Source organism: Varroa destructor, unplaced genomic scaffold, assembly GCF_002443255.2.
Source record: "Varroa destructor unplaced genomic scaffold, Vdes_3.0 BEIS01000005.1, whole genome shotgun sequence".
In the NCBI taxonomy this organism is placed as follows: Eukaryota; Metazoa; Arthropoda; class Arachnida; order Mesostigmata; family Varroidae; genus Varroa; species Varroa destructor.
The window spans coordinates 26,441,806-26,460,831 of NW_019211458.1; the positions used below are offsets into that span (position 1 = coordinate 26,441,806).

The following is a 19,026-nucleotide window of genomic DNA, read 5'->3' on the forward strand; positions in this document are numbered from 1 at the left end:
AAATCCACGATAATGATGACGGCGAGAACATGGAAAAACAGAAGGCGGAATCTTTTCGCGAGCGCAACTTTTTCATAATTCACGGCTAAAAAGAAAGAAAGCTTAGTTGAGATCACGTAGCCGACTGCAGATGAGCCGCTAAACCGAAATGCTGTCGCTGTTGTCCCGAGACTCACGGGCTGAATTGATAGGTGCAGAAATGACTCATTTTTACTTATTACCCTCACAATGTTTAGCCTCGTGTCGTCGCCACTTCTGCCTCCGTCGTCGTAGAGTCCGGTCTACTCTCTGCTCGTGGCTCCAAATCACTCATTAGTTTGAGCATTTGTAATGGCTTGGTGTTACATCGTCGGAATGGAACTACGACGCCGTGTTCTTCTTATCTAGACTAGGGGGAGAAAGAGCGAATAAACATCAGTTATGCCTCCTACAACATCTGCAGCAGTGCTTCGCAGTGGGAGAGTACTCACTTTTTCTTCCTTGTTTTGCATTTGTGGGCCTCCGCGGAGAAGTATAAAAGGTCTAAGAGGGACCAAAAAATTGATTGGGTGGACAGCTCCAGTAAAGCCCGCGGGATTGCATGCAAATATACGACAACACCCTTTAAAGCAGGTAGGCAGGGCCCTGAGAAAACCGAAGAAAAATATGGACCGGTGTGGTGTAAAACAGGCACCACAGAGGGGTTGGGGGTTGGCAGAAAATGGCCAGCAAAAAAAAGAAGCTGTAGCAGAGAACTTTTGAAGGCATCTCCGAGCGGAATGAGAGGCTGCGCCCGAGCGAATTCGTCATGGGGCGGGACAGGGGAACACATATCGTCGAAGGCTTGCATCCTTTATATGAGGGAACTTTGGTTGTTATAACTGACGCTCCTGATGCTATCGCTGTTTCAAATAAAACCGGCCCCCAGCGCAAATAAAGGTAGGTGACAGACATTAACCAGGCATTCAAAAAAAAAGCATGCCAATTCTTGAGCGAGGCATATTTATAAACGTTCTTGACTGAAAAATATTTTGCTCAGTACTAATTATAATTATTGCAACAACTGTGCGATAATTGTCTGCAACAAAGAGCAATCTCACAACGTGTATCTAATATCGATGTATTGTAAGTAATCTTAATAATAAGTAAATAATTCTTAATAAGTAAGGAATTTCTATATTTATTTACTATACAAATATTATAACAATCACTCAAAAGAGACATTAACTATCACACAGTATCACCTATTCACCTTCCGCTTCGAACGCGAAGCGACTTCGGTGGTTCCTTGTTTGAAGGACGATACGAACATATCCATTCATATCTGGCTATTTTATTACGGTGTAGGCCTGCTGACTCGGTTGTCTAAAGCATTTTCGTCGGCTCTGTGTTCAGTGTCAAGTTTATTTATCGGTGTCCTCTGCTTTTCCAGGTTGATTTTCCGTTTAGCTAGTCAGCCCCTGCCTACTGATCACTACGCTTTTTTTAGCGTGCTGCTACTACTACAGTTACCAACTCAGCCAGACAGCCGCCATGAACCGCAATAGCCTTTTTCCAACAAGCTTTGACCGTAATTGAGTTTTAATCTCTGCGCTCGTTCTCTAACGCAATGGCCGACGTGGTCTCCATCGTTCTCGTCATCGGATAGTGAACAGGATAAGACACGCAGCGTTTGCTAGCTACACTAGCTAAAAGGTCCCCATCAACCGTTGAAGAACAGCTAGCAGCTGGGCTTTGCCGTCTGCCTCTTCTCTAAGCGCCGGTCAAGGGACAGTTGGGGCATTGATGGAAAGTTTGAAGGGAATTGAAGTGCAGGACAGAGACGGTCGGCAACCACGGTGGTCCTGCGAGCAGCCACTTTCGTTGGCCTTTGTTGGTTCTTTTGCTAAAAGCCACTTCCTCTATTAATAAAGCCTCACCACTTTGAAATAAGCTCTATTCTTCTACTGAATGATAATAAAAAAAAAACAGAAAATATACGGCGATGTAAACGGAACATGGGCTAAAGGGGAAAGCATCGTAAATGAGAGCGACTAGGGCAAGGAAGACTCCCACAATACACAGATGAACACAGGGGCTTGGTGCAAGACGGACAAGCCCCTGTTGTGCCCTAGAAAAGTGAACGCGGTTACTGCTGCTGCTGCTGCTGCTGCAGGCTAGCTCAACTGCTTATGCTCTGTTAAGGGAAGGCCGAAAGCCCTCTGAAATTTCCGCAGGCTCTTGCAAGCGACCTTCAACATGAACGCTTCATTGAGCTTCATCGGAGGACGGCGTCAAATACCGGAAGTAGCCGGAGCGGTAAGCGGGTGGCAAACACGGCCATGCTGTCGTGCGGAGGAAGTCCGAAAGACAACATAGCTAGTCAGTCGGTCACCCTGGCAGTCTTTGAGGCTTTTCGTCGGTGTAGTTCTGCTGCCAGTAGTTGGTAGCTATATTGTCCATATTTTTCATGTTCACCAACCTACTCAGCCACCCATCGACTTTTACTCTGCCTTGTCTATCACGTTTTGCATAAGGTTTGTCTTCGCTACTATACCGAAACAGCTCCGAAGGAAAGAAGATATTTTAACTCGGTGCTTTAGGACAAAATCGTAGGCACATTCTTGAATATTACACCTTTAGATTAACGTACCATACATTGTTTACTAGAAAACAAGTACTAATAGTTTCCCGGTCAGATTAAGATTTAATTAACGAGCTGCGTTCGTTGCGTTTCGGGTCTTTCGCTACATAGTTGAGTGCACCGGTAAGCGCATCAATAATTGCTGCTGGTTACTGCCCAAGTCTTATGGCGTAGCTAGAATGAAACGAAATGAATGATATAGAGAACACAAGACTAATGTAAAGCACCTCTCTCGTCTACGCTCTTTGCGGGCCCTTATATATGCCTCGTTAGAAAGCAACGATTATCGTGGTTGCCCAATGCAGGGCGTGGAAAGCATATCGCTTTTATGGAGAACTTGGCGAGCGAAGCAATGTCCAGATATGATGGTGATATGCTATCTGCCAGAAAGCAAAAGGGGTGAAGCATTCGGAAAATGAACGGAAAACACAAAGAAAAGATTCGCCTACTCAGTAACTAGCGGTACACGGTATGCTAGTTAGCCGCCAGATCGCTGCGTTACGGTGCTAATACGATAAATGATTAATACTGATTATTCTTCTCTTCTTCCGGTAAGTCCACCAACCCACAAAGAAAGTATTCATCATAGACATGAGGCAGTATGCGACGAGCCTCTCCGCAAACCCATGCCAGCCTGCTTGTCCGTTACATGAGTAGCCTTCGTGATTCGTTCATCTATTATGGTAGACTGCGCGAACAAATGGAGGGATTACATCACGATGTATAAAAGAAGAAACTTTCAGAGGTGCGCGGAAACGGGGAGAAGACAACCCGCGGGTGACATGAGGTGGTAGACGGAGTTTCGAGGTCGTGGTTGTTCTCAGAGTATGGATACCTGAATAGTAACCGTTTACTCCAAATTAAGAGACTGTTTTACCCTTGCCACAATTGTATGTTTGTACATCTTGAGTTTTACCGACCCCACCGTAAAGCCAAATATATGCTGTTGGCTACAGCAGGAGGCTGCGACTCGTCAACGTAGCTAACGTGTAGTCTGCAGTTACCGCCGGTTAATCTGGCATCGCCTCGTCTAACCTTAACGACCGGAAGCCCTGAGGCCGCACATCTGCCAGCTGTAGGTTGTCCGCCATTCACGCTACAGGGACCCGATTGCAATACGTTTCTTTTGCCTCTTGTGAACTGTTCGCCTGCGCCCCCGCCGGTGCACCTCCACTCAAAGGGACCCTGACGTCGTTGTTTGGCGCAGACCGCGCCCACAGCAACTGCCGCGACTAACAGGGCCACAGCCGCCGCCGCCTCTACTATCAACTTTTTGCTACACAAGGCAGACACTGAGCAAGTCCCTTTGCCATTGGACGCCTCCGACACTAGCCCTGTTGGTTTGTTCTATCTAAAAGGATCCATCTCAGCTAGTCCCAGAACCTTCTCTCCGGCAATGCGGAAGCTTCTTCCTTGCATCTCGTCAGCGCCAAGTAGCAACCGCTATCTCTGCGGGACCGCTACTTCTGCTCAAGGCGACTGCTTGACCTGTGACAGATTTGACAATACTCCTAGTGCTAAAGAGTCAGTTCTAAGAACCACCACAGCAGCAGCAGAACGTCAAGAGCAGCGGCGTGCCTTGTCCTCCCTACGTATTTTCGAAGGTGAACTGCCTAGTAGTGACGTCAGTGGTAGGGGCGCCAGAGTAGCATATGATGTGGGTCTTAGCTAACTAGGCTCTCTGCCCCGATAGGCCAGCTCTGTGTCTTTACTCGCTTGCCATCGCGTCTGCCATCGTAGCTGGCAGAGAAGAAGACCTCAGAGCTATGGATAAGATAGTAACCTGCCTCAATATATTAAGCAGCGTATTTCTTAACAAGATAGAAAAGATGAAAAAAAAACTCTGCAGGACGTAGTAGTGCTATTGCTACCGGAGTTAGCGACGGCTCACGTTATCTTACTGGTGAGCTAAATAGCAAGCTATTGAGAAGGGGACGTGCTGGTAGAAGAAAAACGCGTTTAAACAGCAGGAATGACGATAGTCAGCCAGTCAGCGATTAAGGCCGTTGAAGCCATTACAGCTGCTGTTACTGCTGCTGTAGCTTCTTCTGGCCGACAGGGACCGCTGATGAAGTCTGCTACGCAAATTCGTTGCGTGAGGCCAACGGCCAGCGAGTCGCGGCTGCTAATCTCGCCTGTCCAGTAGATTGTGCCTTTTTTAACTGCGGGGCACCTAACGATGGCCACTGACGTAGTCCTGCTGCTATATATTAGTGCCGGTGCTGGCCCCGTGATTTGGCAATGGATTCAACAGTGTCGAATAGTGGTTGGCTGAGAGAGCAAGAGACATCCTTTAGAGGCGGAGGAATTAGCGGATGGGGTGCGGATTTTATTCGTACTCCAGACGCCTCCCGAATCTCCAGCGGGGCTACCGATTCAACAAAATAAGAGAATTTCTTTTTCGCCTTTCGCCACTAACGCTGCCACCGACTGCTTCAGCTCTCCGACCGAGCGGCCGCTCTTCTTTACAAGCTAGCTCCTTTACCTACCTTCCGTCCACCCGACTCATACCACTGACAAACGTTGTCATTTAGTCGACTAATTGGGCAGAGATGTGCTGTCTCTGGCTTCACTGCTCGCACATTACTTCTACCTTTCGATCTTCTACTGCCGTCACGCAGGACGGTCTAAGGAGCACGGCTCAGGATCGGTTGGTCGGTCGGCCCCTTGGTCCTTTAAATGCCAACCAAGACACTGAGAAGATCTGTTCTGTGTGGGGGCTACTAGACTTTCTCTGCCCAGTCGAACGAAGTAGGACAGCTAAGAAGAAAAGGCGGTAAAACGACCGACAACGACGCGGCTTACAATCACTTGTGCTTTATGCTAAACTGAAACAAGTCGCGGCCCAATGTAATATTGTCTAAGCGTATTTGACAACCATATATCGCGAATCTGTGAGCACTGGCGAAAATGCATTAGCTTATATTATTTTTCTGGATCATACTTTCAAAATAATAGCACCGGCAAGTATCAACGCTTTATATGTTGTACGCACTTCGTCTGGTTGGAATAACTATGCTATTGGCAACTCTAACTACAGGCGTACTCATATCAAACACACATACACAATTTATAGGGCGTAGCAGCAGAAAAGTGTCGGTACTACAGACCGACGATTCTAACATAAATTAGGAGGAGTTTGTGAGGTCTCAACTTTTTTTTCTCTCATTGCCTTTTCCGGTAATGTTGCTGTCAATATTCGGGATCGCCTGATGGTAGACTTCTAGAGCAGTTCGCTTGTGTTAGACCACAGTGCAAAGGAGATGGTGCGCGTCGCCTATATGACTGCGTGTGTATACGTATGTCCACTAGGGACTATCGCTACGAAAGACAGTGCGACGACGGCTGCTGCTCTTTTCAGAAAGCTAAGTGAGCCGGGTCGGGTAAGCTGCTAGTGACGGCTACCAATGGCAGTGGGCCAGCAAGGGCAGAGGTGGCGAGGATCGGACGGACGAAGACCCTCAGGGTTTCTCCACAGACTCTTCTATGAGAGAAGGTGAGACGACGAATGACTCCAATATTGGTTAGCTGCTACGCCAAACCGTCGCAAGACCCACTAGCACTAACCAGTAGTGGAGAGCGACTAACTCCTCTGTCGGGGTGAAGTTGGGGGATGGTGAACAAACGCATTGGCGGCAGAAGAGGTGCAGCCACAGCTGCCAGTAGACACTCGCCGTCGTATATCTCTGATGAGCAGAACTGAATGAGGTTGGGTCGCTGGTTTCTTACACACCCACAAAACGGGACGAGGCGTACCGTTAGGCTGAGCGGCCCAGCTACCATCGACACCCGGTAGAAGTAGCAGCAGCAGTAAGAACTAGGACTATCGCTACCACTAGCGTCTCTGCTCGCCGCTGTACAGAAGTCGGCACACGAATCGGCGAAGCCACAGTTTCTTCTCGGTGACACAGAGACGCAGGGAGAGTGACCAAAGAACAGAGGACGATGAGGGACTAAGGGAGAAAGAGAGTGATAGGACCAGTCGGACTCACAGAGTCGAATAGCCGAATGGACGGGTGTTGGCCGGCAGATGGCGATTGTATTCCTCGTCGCTCGATGGGGTTCCCTTCCTTCCGGCCAAACAAACCGCAGACCGGTGCTTCGTCGGTCAGCCAACCGCCCGTTCGAGCGGTTGGTCGAACCAAGAGAAGGCGAGGAAAGTTTGGACAGACTAAGGCAAACTAACTAAGGCAGACCACTGACCGGACGATTCGACCTAGACAAGCCGAAAGCGAAGACGAGGAAGATGCTACTGCAGAAAAGAAATGCCAAGTAACATAGATAGCTACTGCTGCTGCTCGAATGATGGTAGGCGGCAGTATGGTTTCAAATCGAACTTGGCCTGTGCCGTGAAGCCAAGCCAACCAGTCAGCCGGCCAGCCAGCTAAGCAACTTCATTTTTTTCGTTGTAATGCTGCTGCCATAACCACATAGTTCGTTGTCCCATAAGAATGCCTCTGGGTCCCACAGGAATACGAGGACAAGGGAATAGATGACCTGCGAAAATACTCGTTTACGCCGAAATGGTAACTGAGTACGCTACCCGTCAGCTTGCATTACCCGACATTACCCGCCATATCTCCATAGAAAGGCGATAGCCGCAATGAGAGCGCATAAAACTTACAGTATTTTTTGAGTTGTTTTTTTTCCACATTATACTCATATACATATCATGCCTGATATATGTATATATATATATATATATATATATATCAGGCAAATGCTGGGCAGAACGCAGGTCCCCAATCAGTCGGAGTTAGAGCTTACTGTATGCCTGGGCAAATGTGGTAATAACGGTATTTATTAGCATATTTTCATTCATTACCCCAATTAGCGGTACATTTGGGATAATGAATGAAAACGTATTCTATCTATCTAAAAACGGAAAATGTACATAATAAATGGTCGATATTTTAGACCGACACGAGCTGGCCGTCAGATAAGCGTATCCGACGTAAATACAGGGGCAGGCTTGACATGATAATTAAAAAAAAACATTCAGCGCATTGATGATTTAGTAAAATAGCACCGTTAAAGTCGTCGATTTTACAGCTGGTAATATATTTGTGTCGCAGCAATAGGAAAAAGCACAGATAGTAAAACTTTAAACTTACACACTCTGTAAGGCAAACAGTTGAAAAATACGTGGGCATTGGATGAAAACTAACTTTTCACCTGCTCGAACGATTTCTCATGTTTAATGAGATTATTGATCATCGCCGTTCTCTCTACCTAAATATCAATTGCAACTCAGCCAGCTAGTTCGTAATGTTAGTTCAGCAAACGTAGCTGAGTTTACTTTTTGTTAGAACGCTTCCAAAAGTAACGCGTCCAAAACACCAAAAGAACTCCTCGAGTCAGCCATGCAGCCGTCAAGAAATTCAGTGAATGATCGGGAATCTAGCCAGAATTTTAATTATCTCGAATAGATTAGGTAGGTTGAAAACTGAACAGGTAAATAGTCTTCACATTTTTGTTTTTTTTTTTCCTCAAAGATTAATATACTTCTCATATTTAATATGGCGAAATCAAGACAATATCTTCGTATTCACACAAATAACAATAATCAAATTAATACTCTTTGTTATTTATCTAGTCGATGCAATTTTGGAGTTCTCACGACAAGATATTTTAGCCTGGCACAACAAACGGATACTCGGAAGCAAACTGATTTGTTTTCCAAAAAAATTGAAGACAAAGATTTAAAAAAATCATTGTCACGTTAAAAAAAACGTCACCGAACGTGTGGAGGAAAACATCGATCGAAGTGCCGTAGTTGCTATTAACAGTAATGATAATAATAATAATGCAGATCAGACGTTGACACCAAGTTATGGATAGGTCTTCAAAACCAATAACAGCTGCCTTAGTGTGCTTACATCATATTGAGTTGGAATTATAGGTTTCTACGGGTGAAATCAAAGATCGCTATGTTATAACTGCTAAACCAATACTGAAGAAGTGAACTTTGTTTTTCTATGAAAGAGAGCCTTCGGTGTTGAGTTCGCAGCTTTGTCTATCGAGATCGGTACACCGTCGTTTTCCGAATTAGCAAAACATTGGCTCTTGTAGACAAATAGCATAATCTATTGGCGTTCCGGAATTGTACTGCAATCAAGAGAATTCATTAATACGATTCTGTGATTTATTTACCTAGTTTAGTTCTACGCGTCAAAGTCATACCTGTTGATCAGGCGCCACTTTTCGATAAATGTGACATCTATGGAGAAGGGAGAATTATCTATAAAGTAAATTATGTAGGAAGTAGAGCAGTACATAAGAAAGTAAACGCATATCGCGCATAAGGTGTAGAAACCGTGAATCGATAGCGCCATATCATCATCACTTAACGGTACGGTCCTTGGCTCATCATTCTAAGTTGACAACAAATAAGACCAGCACATTTAAGGCGTACCCATGGGTAACGATCGGCTTGAATCCCGAACTGGAGGAAACCCTGTCAGTTGCAGTCCACATAGAAAGCAAGCAAGGATCGATAATGGCACCTACCGTAACAGCGACAAAAACATGATAAAAGGAAAAGCAGGCGAAGGAAACAAGGTTGAACAAAGCGGGAACAAATAAAAAGTTGACAGTAAATCAAAAAACCACAGGAACATATATATGCGTCTAAAAAAGACGTTGGCGGCCAAAGGTGTCTGCTATACATTAGAAAAAAATATCTTGAAAAATGTACGTTTCACCTGCTTAATTGAACACTAATGTTACCTAGCGGCGGTTGACACAAGTTATCTTGCTTAAAAAAATATTTGTATTTGTAAACCGCTAGACGGAGCCAGGTCTGCAGGGGGTCAGTGCTGAGCACTTTAAAATTCCCAAAATTATACCACCTGGACAAGTACCTACTTGATAGAAACAGAACAGCGCAAACAAAAAATATTTTAATACTACAGAGAAACGTATTCGAAGGATTTCGTATGCTTCTCCATAGTACCGAATCATAAGAAACGTACTTTACGGAGAAGGCGATCTATATCAATTTCAAATTAGGTCAGCCAAGTTCCAGAAGTCTTGCTATAGCTAATTTTGAAAAATCACGCAATTACAAAGTGGATAACTTTCAGGTATAACGCTTCTCGAAGTTCTACTTGGCCGTCGATCTAAGATCCGAAAAAGCTTAAAACTGATTTGAAGAACCCAATCTGATAATAAGTGATCATTAATGCTTATTGTTACCAAATGAATGCAAAGCCGGCAGGGAACGATAATGGGGAACAACAATACAAATCCGAACCTTGCTAAAATGCTCGGTACAACCTAATATGACTGGCCAAAATGTAGGTCAGCAATGAGCTAATAAGAGACCTGCGGGAGCATACGTTGAAATACTAAAACTGATGTCTCCATGGTTTAGGTCAATACGGAACGAAATATTTCTTACTCAGGATAATGATAAACTGAAAGATGTGAAAATATGAAATTATGTCACAATACTGAAAGTAGTGAAGATCTTTCGTCTTTTATGATTGGTTTGCGAACACCTCGAACGCTAAGGTGAGAAGTGCCTTAGTTTTCAAGGAACCAAGCGAAGGCACGGTTCGTTTGGAACAGGTCTACGATAAGAATTATACCTAAAAGCTTAGGCATTGACATGTTATTACGGAGACATTGTAGGGCTGTGTGATCAAGGAATGGAATACTGATTATAAATTAAAAAAAAATACTTATACAATAGAGCAAAGGAAAGAATATTATTGAGTGTTCGAGACCATGTTGATGGGCCTTATTCCAAAATAGAAGCAAACATTTTACAACAGCTTCAGTAAACTAAATATATATCATTTTAATCGACGATCCTCTGCCATTTTCCTGGTAATACTATAATGTTATCAGTGCGAAACTTTGTAGTTTCTCGGCCAAGTGATTTACGGTATATATATATATATATATATATATATATATATATATATATATATATATATATATAGAGAGAGAGAGAGAGAGAGAGAGAAAGATTTCACTTATAGTCGAGATGCTCTATCTTAATAAGATTAAAACGATTTTAACGATTTCTCAGCGCTGACCAGACGAATACTGTTTTAGACAGCCGTCTTGTCAGAAAAACTTACATTACTCCATAAATCAACACTAGGTTTAAATAAAAATGTATTACTAACCTACGTACTATTTCGGCCAATTTGGCTTGAGAATTAAATAGAAAGATAACAAAAGTAAAATAGATAGCGGAGAAACGGTCGATACACACAAAGATAATCCTTCACTGTATAATAAAGAGTGGGAATTAAAATATTAAAGCCTAAAAAAATTCCAAAAGGTCAATATCAAAAACATACCAGTCGATTCAAAGGAGGAACCGGCTAAAAACTCTAAGGATGAATCACCGAAAAAACACGAACGGGACTCACAAAGTGAGCCATCAACTCCTTCATAAAACAATAGAATATGACCTGCTATGTAAAATAAAGTAAAACGTGCTCCTTATGAATATATGTAACGTTAGTTTGGTCCTAAAATGGCCCTTAGAAAAATAGCTTACAAACAGCGGTTTAGTCCAGTGGCCATTTATTTTATACTGCGTTTACAGTAGAGTATGTATCTATAAATTTGTAAATAAACTAACAAGGAGCTGTAAAATTGAAAGAGCACCTAGAATTTGTAGGTGTCCAAAAGGAACTATCGCCTATGGAAGACAATATAAAAGTAATACTAAGTAAGCTTTTGGGATTTTTAGGATTCATAGCTTTCTAAATTTTCTATCCATATAAGTTAAGAAGATCAGTAAGAAAACAAGCAATAAAAGAGACCGACAAGAGCCTTCTATAGGCCGCTGTGACTTTTCCTTAACAAAATCAGAGTTTGTAGCTGTCATAAAATCGACTCGGCTTGAACAATTGTTATAGTACCATGTAGTACAGTATGATGAAGCATTACCTAGACCTAATTAATGTTAGCGCAAAATTGATGATTTTATAATATATTGATGTGAAATATATATCTTTTACGATATCTAGACGCACCCTAGGATCTTTACACTAACAATCACACGTATCATCCCATGCGGCGAATACGTATAGTGTACAAAACTTTACAAATTAACCTGTTTCTGTCAACAACGAACGGAGCTTGTCAATTTAAGTTGCCAATAACGTGCTAACTGAGCTAGTGAGTGTCTACACCATCAGTTTCCATATAATTAACGGAAGTTAAAAAGTAAAAACTTATTAACGATAAATAATAACGAGTATTACAATAAGGAAATTGAGAAAAACAATTAAACAGTACCGTTTCCTGAAAATAACTGATTCTCAATTTAACGATTGAGGATCCAACACTAAAACGTTAAACAACTAGAAACAGGGTCAACATCGTCTTCGGCTGGATTAAATGGATTAAACCTTAACATATGCGTATAATTAAAAACATAGTTTGTATATAAAAAGTATCTCAAAAAACTCGATGCATAGAGTACAATTTGGCTAATTATAGTTACACAATACTATCTTCGATATAATTTAATTATATAATTTAAGCTAGTACAGTAAAATACCGCTGATAACGGTGGACTCTTGATGATTTGCCGACGTAAACTTTATCTTTAAAATATTCCCACAGAAAAAATAATTTGCGTCAAGTATTAGGAATGGGTAGAGTGATCTATGCTTAAGGAAAAAAAAATGTCTGTTTAAGAAATTTTCCTTAATATGTGTTCTCGTATTGCGGTGACAGTGTGCAAGTGTTCCGTCCTCTCAAGACAGATTCTTGTAATAAATATAAGCGATTGGCACCAAAGTCACTGAATTGTTAGAAAACATTGATAAAGTTAACATATACTACATCGTAACGGTATCCTGCGTGAATTTATAGCTATGCAGTAAGTCGATTTCATTTTATTCTCTTTTTTTCTCTCATTTATTCGTTATTACTGCGCGGAGGATGAGGCCATACGCCGGAAAAAAGCTGCACCAAGATATACGCGTTCCTGCTAAATTGAGATATGTTAACATCTCGAAAATGGTTCCGTTACTTCTGAAAATTTCAGTGTAGAATATGCTCTTCGTAGTCAACCAATCACAAAAAAAATCGACGCGTGGCTAGCGATAATATTGCCATCGAACTGAATACGTACCGTCAAGCAGTGCTGAACCATCTGAGAAGAGCCGGCTATAAAAAAAAAGAAAAAGCTCGATATTTGGGTCCGACCCGTATTGACGCAAAAGAATTTCTATCGTACTTTTATCTGTGTAACTTCACAAAAACACTAAAATCAAACCAATCACTAAGGCGGTTAATGACGGTTGATGAAGTAGACCATACGCCACATAAGACAATGATGTGTAAATAAGAAAATATAAAAAGAAATGAACTCGTGACAAAGCCAAGGCAAGTTCCCGATTGGATGGGAACGGAGTTGTGTACTGAGTTGCTGTTACCTGGCGATTCGGACCTTTGCTGTCAAAAATTAATAAGACCGCAACAGCCAGTGTAAAAAATTGACCGGAACTAGTGAACAGAAAAGGCGTCTACAGATCAAGCTTTAGAAAGCAACAAAAATTAAGGGAATTCGAGCAGGGAATTTAAATGTACGCGCCGTATAGCTCGGATCTTATGTCGTCAGACTATCATCATCTGTTTCGGTCTCCGCAGAATTCTCTTAATGGTGTTAGCTTATTTTCAACAGCGGAACATAAGAATCACCTAACAGAGTTTTTTTCTTCTAAGAACTAAACAAGTTTCACGCTGATGGGACCATGGTGTTACCAGAAAAACACCAAAATGTTGCTGATCACAATGGCGCATATTTGGTCTAGTAATATTATTTTAATATAAGACAACATTTGTATCAATTTTAGCCTAAAGACGGTCAATAATTTTTCTAGAACACAGCATATAAAGTTTAGGAAGGGAATACGGAGACAAAATAAAATCACATTTGTTTTTCTAATATAATATGATAGTCATGAAGCTTTATTGGCCTCATTGTATGGTCTATTAGAACAGTTTACTAGACCAACTTTACGTGTTGTTAGTATACGGAAAATCCTGATCCTAAAAAACTTCCAAAGTTTATGTAACATTTGTGTGCTAGACATGTCTTTTCTTGGACCTAAGAGCTTTGGTTACTCTCCTACTACTACTAAGTTCGAGGAGAAAACAACGGTAATGTCGTTCATTAGCTAATTTTTGGTATAACTTGTAATAATATGTGCGTATAGTCTATAATGATAAAAAAACACGAGAAAAGCCCAAAGTAATTTCATATACATATTTTTATGCATATACAAGTACTGAATGAAGATTGTAGAAACACCAGTTGACCGCGCAATGTTGGTCAATACTGAACCATTACTTTTAGTTATGAGAGACGAACTAGGTACAGTCGCTAACCTTTGAGCAAAGGCTGGTCCAAATTTAAAATCTATTTCTAACCATTCTGCCTTAATCTCATATATATATATATATATATATATACATTATTATAGAATTTAGGGTCATTCTATGCATTCCTATATAATGTGAGCGGAACAAAATTCCTTGGGGCTATTTAGTAGTTTAGGTACGAAGAAGTCTCAAAAAATCTGTCAAACTCTTAGGCTCTAACTGGGTCATTCATTTAGCCATTCAGCTTCTCTTATGTAAAACGGCAGTCAACTTATGTAGCGAAAACCTTCAGATATTAGACAATGAATGGCTTTCCGCGTCATTTCGATGAATTTTCGAGTTTCTTTAATTAAAGCAGTGTTTGAAAGCATTTCCCTGTTGTGAAAGCATTTCCCCAATTTTTTAGAAGAGCGTGAAAATTGGCAATGACGTAAAACGCCCGATTTTTGACAGTAAGGGAAGCTTAGTGGTCTTAGTAGGAGGTTCGTTTACCTCGGAAGGCTGGGATAATATCTAATCCTTCCAAAAAAAATGCACTGTTTTTCCCCTCTACGAGCTTGTTGTTTTTTATAGCAAGAACTGGCTTCCGTTTCGGACCAGGAATGGCGGAAAAACGCGTAAGTGCTACAACAAATACCCCACCAAAATTTGTATTCGATACTGTATATATATACAGGGTGCCCCAAAAAAATGTACATACTGTAATTAAAAAAAGAAAAAATTATTGGGTAGTGCAGTGAATGATGCCGATTTTTAAACTGACTACAGAAATTTGTTTTACCACGCATTTCAGGAGACTTTGGCGGATTTTATAGTTAACAGAAAGGAGCACCTACACTCTAATGTAAGAATGTATCGATGAGAATCTCTTAAACAGATGGGCTAGACAAAGAGGTCCCATAAAATGTCCAGCCCGTTTTCCAGACTTGATGCCAGTGGACTCCTTGTTGAAGACGTACAATAAAAATAAGGAAGGAGTCAGAAACCGACGACGCTGTAAAATCTAGAAGTTGCAATTGAATCTTTAGCTAAATAGCCGACCGCTATCAGCAGAACGAAAATAAGTTTGAATATTAGAGGCGGCAAGATATTGTTTTGTAATTCAAATGTAAATTATACGTAGATCAAAACTGAGGTTATAGTAATTTAAACTGTAAACTATATTTTGAAAATCATATATATAATATTCGAAAAGCCAGGTCGAAACTTAACTCCAATTTAATGTGTTTATTAGTCTATTGGTGCCATCAGCTTTGTCACTTTTTTCTGCGGAAAATATGGCCTCTAGGAAAGATGAACCGACTAAAGTGGCAGCCCCTGTTACTTTATTAGGCTATGATTACAGATTGCGTTTGCCAAATCTGCCAAGCTGACGGAGGCCTAGCTTCAAATTTTGGCGGGTCTCGAGACAATGTACATTTCCCACAAAATTGTAGCTCTAAAATTAGCAACGGTACGAAGCTTTGATCATATGGAGTCGACGAGTTAATGGCGGAATAAGCCTATTTTTTTAGTAAATTTAGCATATCGTAATACCAATTAGTCTCCAAATATGCTCTTTAGTAAAAAAAAGAAGCATGGCAGGTCGAAGTTGTAGTGATTTCCATGAAACCGCCGCTAAGTTTTACAGCTTCCTGTTTCCTATTCAAAAGTATATATTAGCGTTTTGTTCATGTAAGGTTAACTCCTCACCTCAACTTCTTGTACATTTAATCACACTGTATTTGAACCGTGAGGTATTACTACAGGGAGTCACTTGGGAAGAGGCTTACGGCACAATTGGGTCTGCTTTAGTTCAACGCCGAAGTCCGCGAAAGCCAAGCTTGTATTGAGTATCTTGAAATGCCAGCCTTGACGTGAAGAACGGTCTGCGGGTCCTATTTGATTTATTTGAGAGTCACGAACCTATAAAACGGTACGATAACAATACGCCATGTAACCACTTGCTTGCGCTGAAGACAGAACCAATGATGGTCGCATGTTTATGGAAACGTATTCAAAGAGGTTGGTTCACATTGGTTATCAAGATTATGCTGCTTTTTGTATATGCGTATGGCCTTTTGAAGTTTCTTGTTACGACATGGCGACTATCCGCAATGTTAGTTAATAAGCGATTCACTAACTGTCGACGCCCAGGCGTGACAAGGTAACTATCTATTGAATTCAGTGGAATCAAATAAAATCAACTAAATTCCAAAGTACTGATATCCTAACATAAGTAACGGCCCTTCTTATCCAAAGCTTTTAGCCAAGTTTACAACTACTCATTTCTCACTTGACCGGAGCAAGATGTTCTCTTTGCTCGACTTACGCTTACTGCACCCCCTTTAATCGGTAGCGCTGATCACGCTTGGACTATTTTAACGGTAGTCGGCTAGTGCCAGAATGGGAACGAGTTGAGGACGTCGCAGTATCATACGATATCCGAGTATTTTTTCAGTCAGCTGGCCAACCAGAGAACCAGGAAGCCAGACATCCAGCAATAGCGACAGTCGTGGCGATATTATCTCACCCAGGCGATCCATCGGCAGTCCCTGACCTACTAAGCAACTACCAGCGAACAGAAATGGCCGACGTAGGCGACGGCAAAAAAAGCGGCCCTTTCTCAAAGAAAAGGAGTAGGATATGTCTAAACTTAGGAGACTGAGACGAGAGTGCAGAAATCGAAAGCCGGTGCCTCTGTTCGTCAAGAGCTTCTCTCATTTCCCCCTTTAGCCCCTGCGTCCGGACCTTTCCTTCCTAAAGCCTACTTGCGGGTGGACTTAAACGCAGCCAACGAGACGTGAGGCCAGGCACCACTTAGTCAGCCGGCTTCATTGGTAGTGGTAGCCGTCTCACTTTTGACTCATAGTCAGAAAGGCTATGACGGCAGCGTGGACTGCCTGTCTACGGGTGACCAATGCCGATATTAAATTCATTACTTGTTCTGGCCCTTTGCCGCGCCAAGCTTCCTGGTCCATGCTGAGGAAGCAGTGACGGCGGTGGCAGTTCCGGACTCAGCGGAGGTGCTGACGGCGAAAGCGACTCGGCTCACAGCCTCGCCCACAATGGCCAAAGAATCATCCACAAAAAGAGAGATGAATGAAAATTCTTACGGCCTCGTCCACGGCCCCTCAAAACCCAGCTTGCAAGCCCCTTGGTGGGTCGCTTCAGAACTGCCGCTATGTTCTTCTCTTTTTGTTCGCACAAGCCGGTTACTACCACACCCGCTTAAATGGCCACCCTTACCGCTAGTCCCACCGTCGACGATAGTAAGCGTACGACTCATAAAGAGGAACTTTTTTGCTAGCTGCCGTTCCACCGCTATCATAGCGACTGACACTATTCGACCATTGGCTTCGTTCCCTTGACTGTTGCTCATTTGGCCGGCTTGGACTTTTTCAGTGCGCGATCATGGCCGCTCGGCGACCAAAATCCCTCAGCCCTCAGAGCAAGGGCAGCTCAATGTAGCTCTGCCGACTTTGTTCTACTCTCTCTCCGGCTATCCCCGGTACGGGCAGCACCATGTATATATTCGCATGCCGTTTGCTGGGCTGCTGTTCCTGTTGGCCACCCACTTGGACCCTTATTTCTTTGCTCCTTCTTTGCCATCCAATGCATCTCTTCCCGACTCTCTTTAGAAGAAGAAGACGAAAAAGACTGAAGGAATGAAGAAAAGCCACGCTACCATCAGCAATAACGCCTTCTACCTTCCTGTTCCAAGCGCGGCGTCTCGCCTGTTTAGGACAACGACCACTAGCGACGAAGACAACAACGACGATCGTGTCTGCTGCTATACTGTCTTACTGCCTGGCTGCCACTCTGTAGCTTGCCCAAGCCATTACATAGCGCTCGCGTTGGCGGTGGCAGCGGCAGCAGCAGCTGCTGATGCTGTAGAAAAACTTTATTAGAACTATGACGCGAGGCGACTTCTCTTGTAAGAAAGCGAAACTCCGTCATGCCGGATCCCGCACCCATCTCACCCTATAGCAACCCCAAAACAGCCCCCACTAAGCTCCTTCTTTCCCATCAACTTCTTTCACTAATGTTTTCACGCAACCCACAGCGTTTGCAGCACTCTCTATAGGCTTACCAACGTTACACACGACAACCCACACTATTTCGACGGGTATCACATGTCTCCTGAGCCACCGACCTCTTCCGGCCTGGCCTTTAAATATACGTAGGCCTGTTCCTGTTAAAAGACATAGCAAGCAAGTCACCGATACGGCCTCGTATATAACTGTAACCATGTGACCTTCAGACAAATACAAACTAGTGGAAATGACCTTTGTACAAGCTGCTGGATCGGCCCATGCGATGGGTGGGATACGTACTGTTGCTGACCTTCAGTTTCGTCAGTACTCCTAGGGTCACTAGCTGTTCCTGGACTAGCCGTGAAGCAGCGTGTTGTTGTATAACAGTTCATGCTCTGCATCGGTTCCTATAAAGCGAGCTTTCATCGTCCTGCCGCGCCCAGCTCGGCCGACTCTCTTTCCTAACGCGTTTGCTATAGAAGTAGTGCGAGCGGCAGCTACAAGTCCAGGGTAACATTGCATATAAAAATGCATGCAAGAATTTCCTGAGGCATCGGAAAGGTTTTTGAAACGTTAAAAATCGCTCGTTCTCTCCGTTTTTGGAATCGTCCGAACGTCCACGAACGGTCGGTCAAAATCTTTTTGGATGCATCCACGGCAAGAAGCGCATGACATAGTGAGAGATTGGAGGGCGCTGGGGCACGCTCGGCCTCCAATAGCCTGGCTGCGCCCGTTTCACAGGCTCCTGCAGCATTTTTTCTCGCTTTTTTTTTTCTCAGTCACGGGTATCACCGTCACCGTCTCTAATCGCCACTGCCCCTGGGCGCTGCCTTAACATCAAATAATACGATCGAGTAGCGAATGTTTCGGTGGGAAGACTCAATATGAGTAACCGTCCATTCCATCGTGTGAGGCTGAGTTTCGAGCCACACTCAATCATTTCAATTCTCCATTTCAATGAACACTTATACACATTGACATATACATATGCATGTACATTTATGGTGATTTCAGCGCGCGGCACTTTATGGCAGCGTATAGTTAAGA

At 42.9% G+C, this 19,026-nt stretch overlaps 1 long non-coding RNA gene across 1 annotated transcript in view; it reads right to left on the reverse strand.

Annotated features, from left to right (window-relative positions):
- Window positions 1-15,266: 15,266 nt before the first annotated feature.
- Window positions 15,267-19,026, reverse strand: part of LOC111251878 (uncharacterized) — a 6,691-nt gene continuing 2,931 nt past the window's right edge. The window contains exon 3 of the long non-coding RNA XR_002673994.2: window positions 15,267-15,868. This is a non-coding gene — a long non-coding RNA (uncharacterized LOC111251878). The remainder of the gene's footprint in view (window positions 15,869-19,026) is intronic.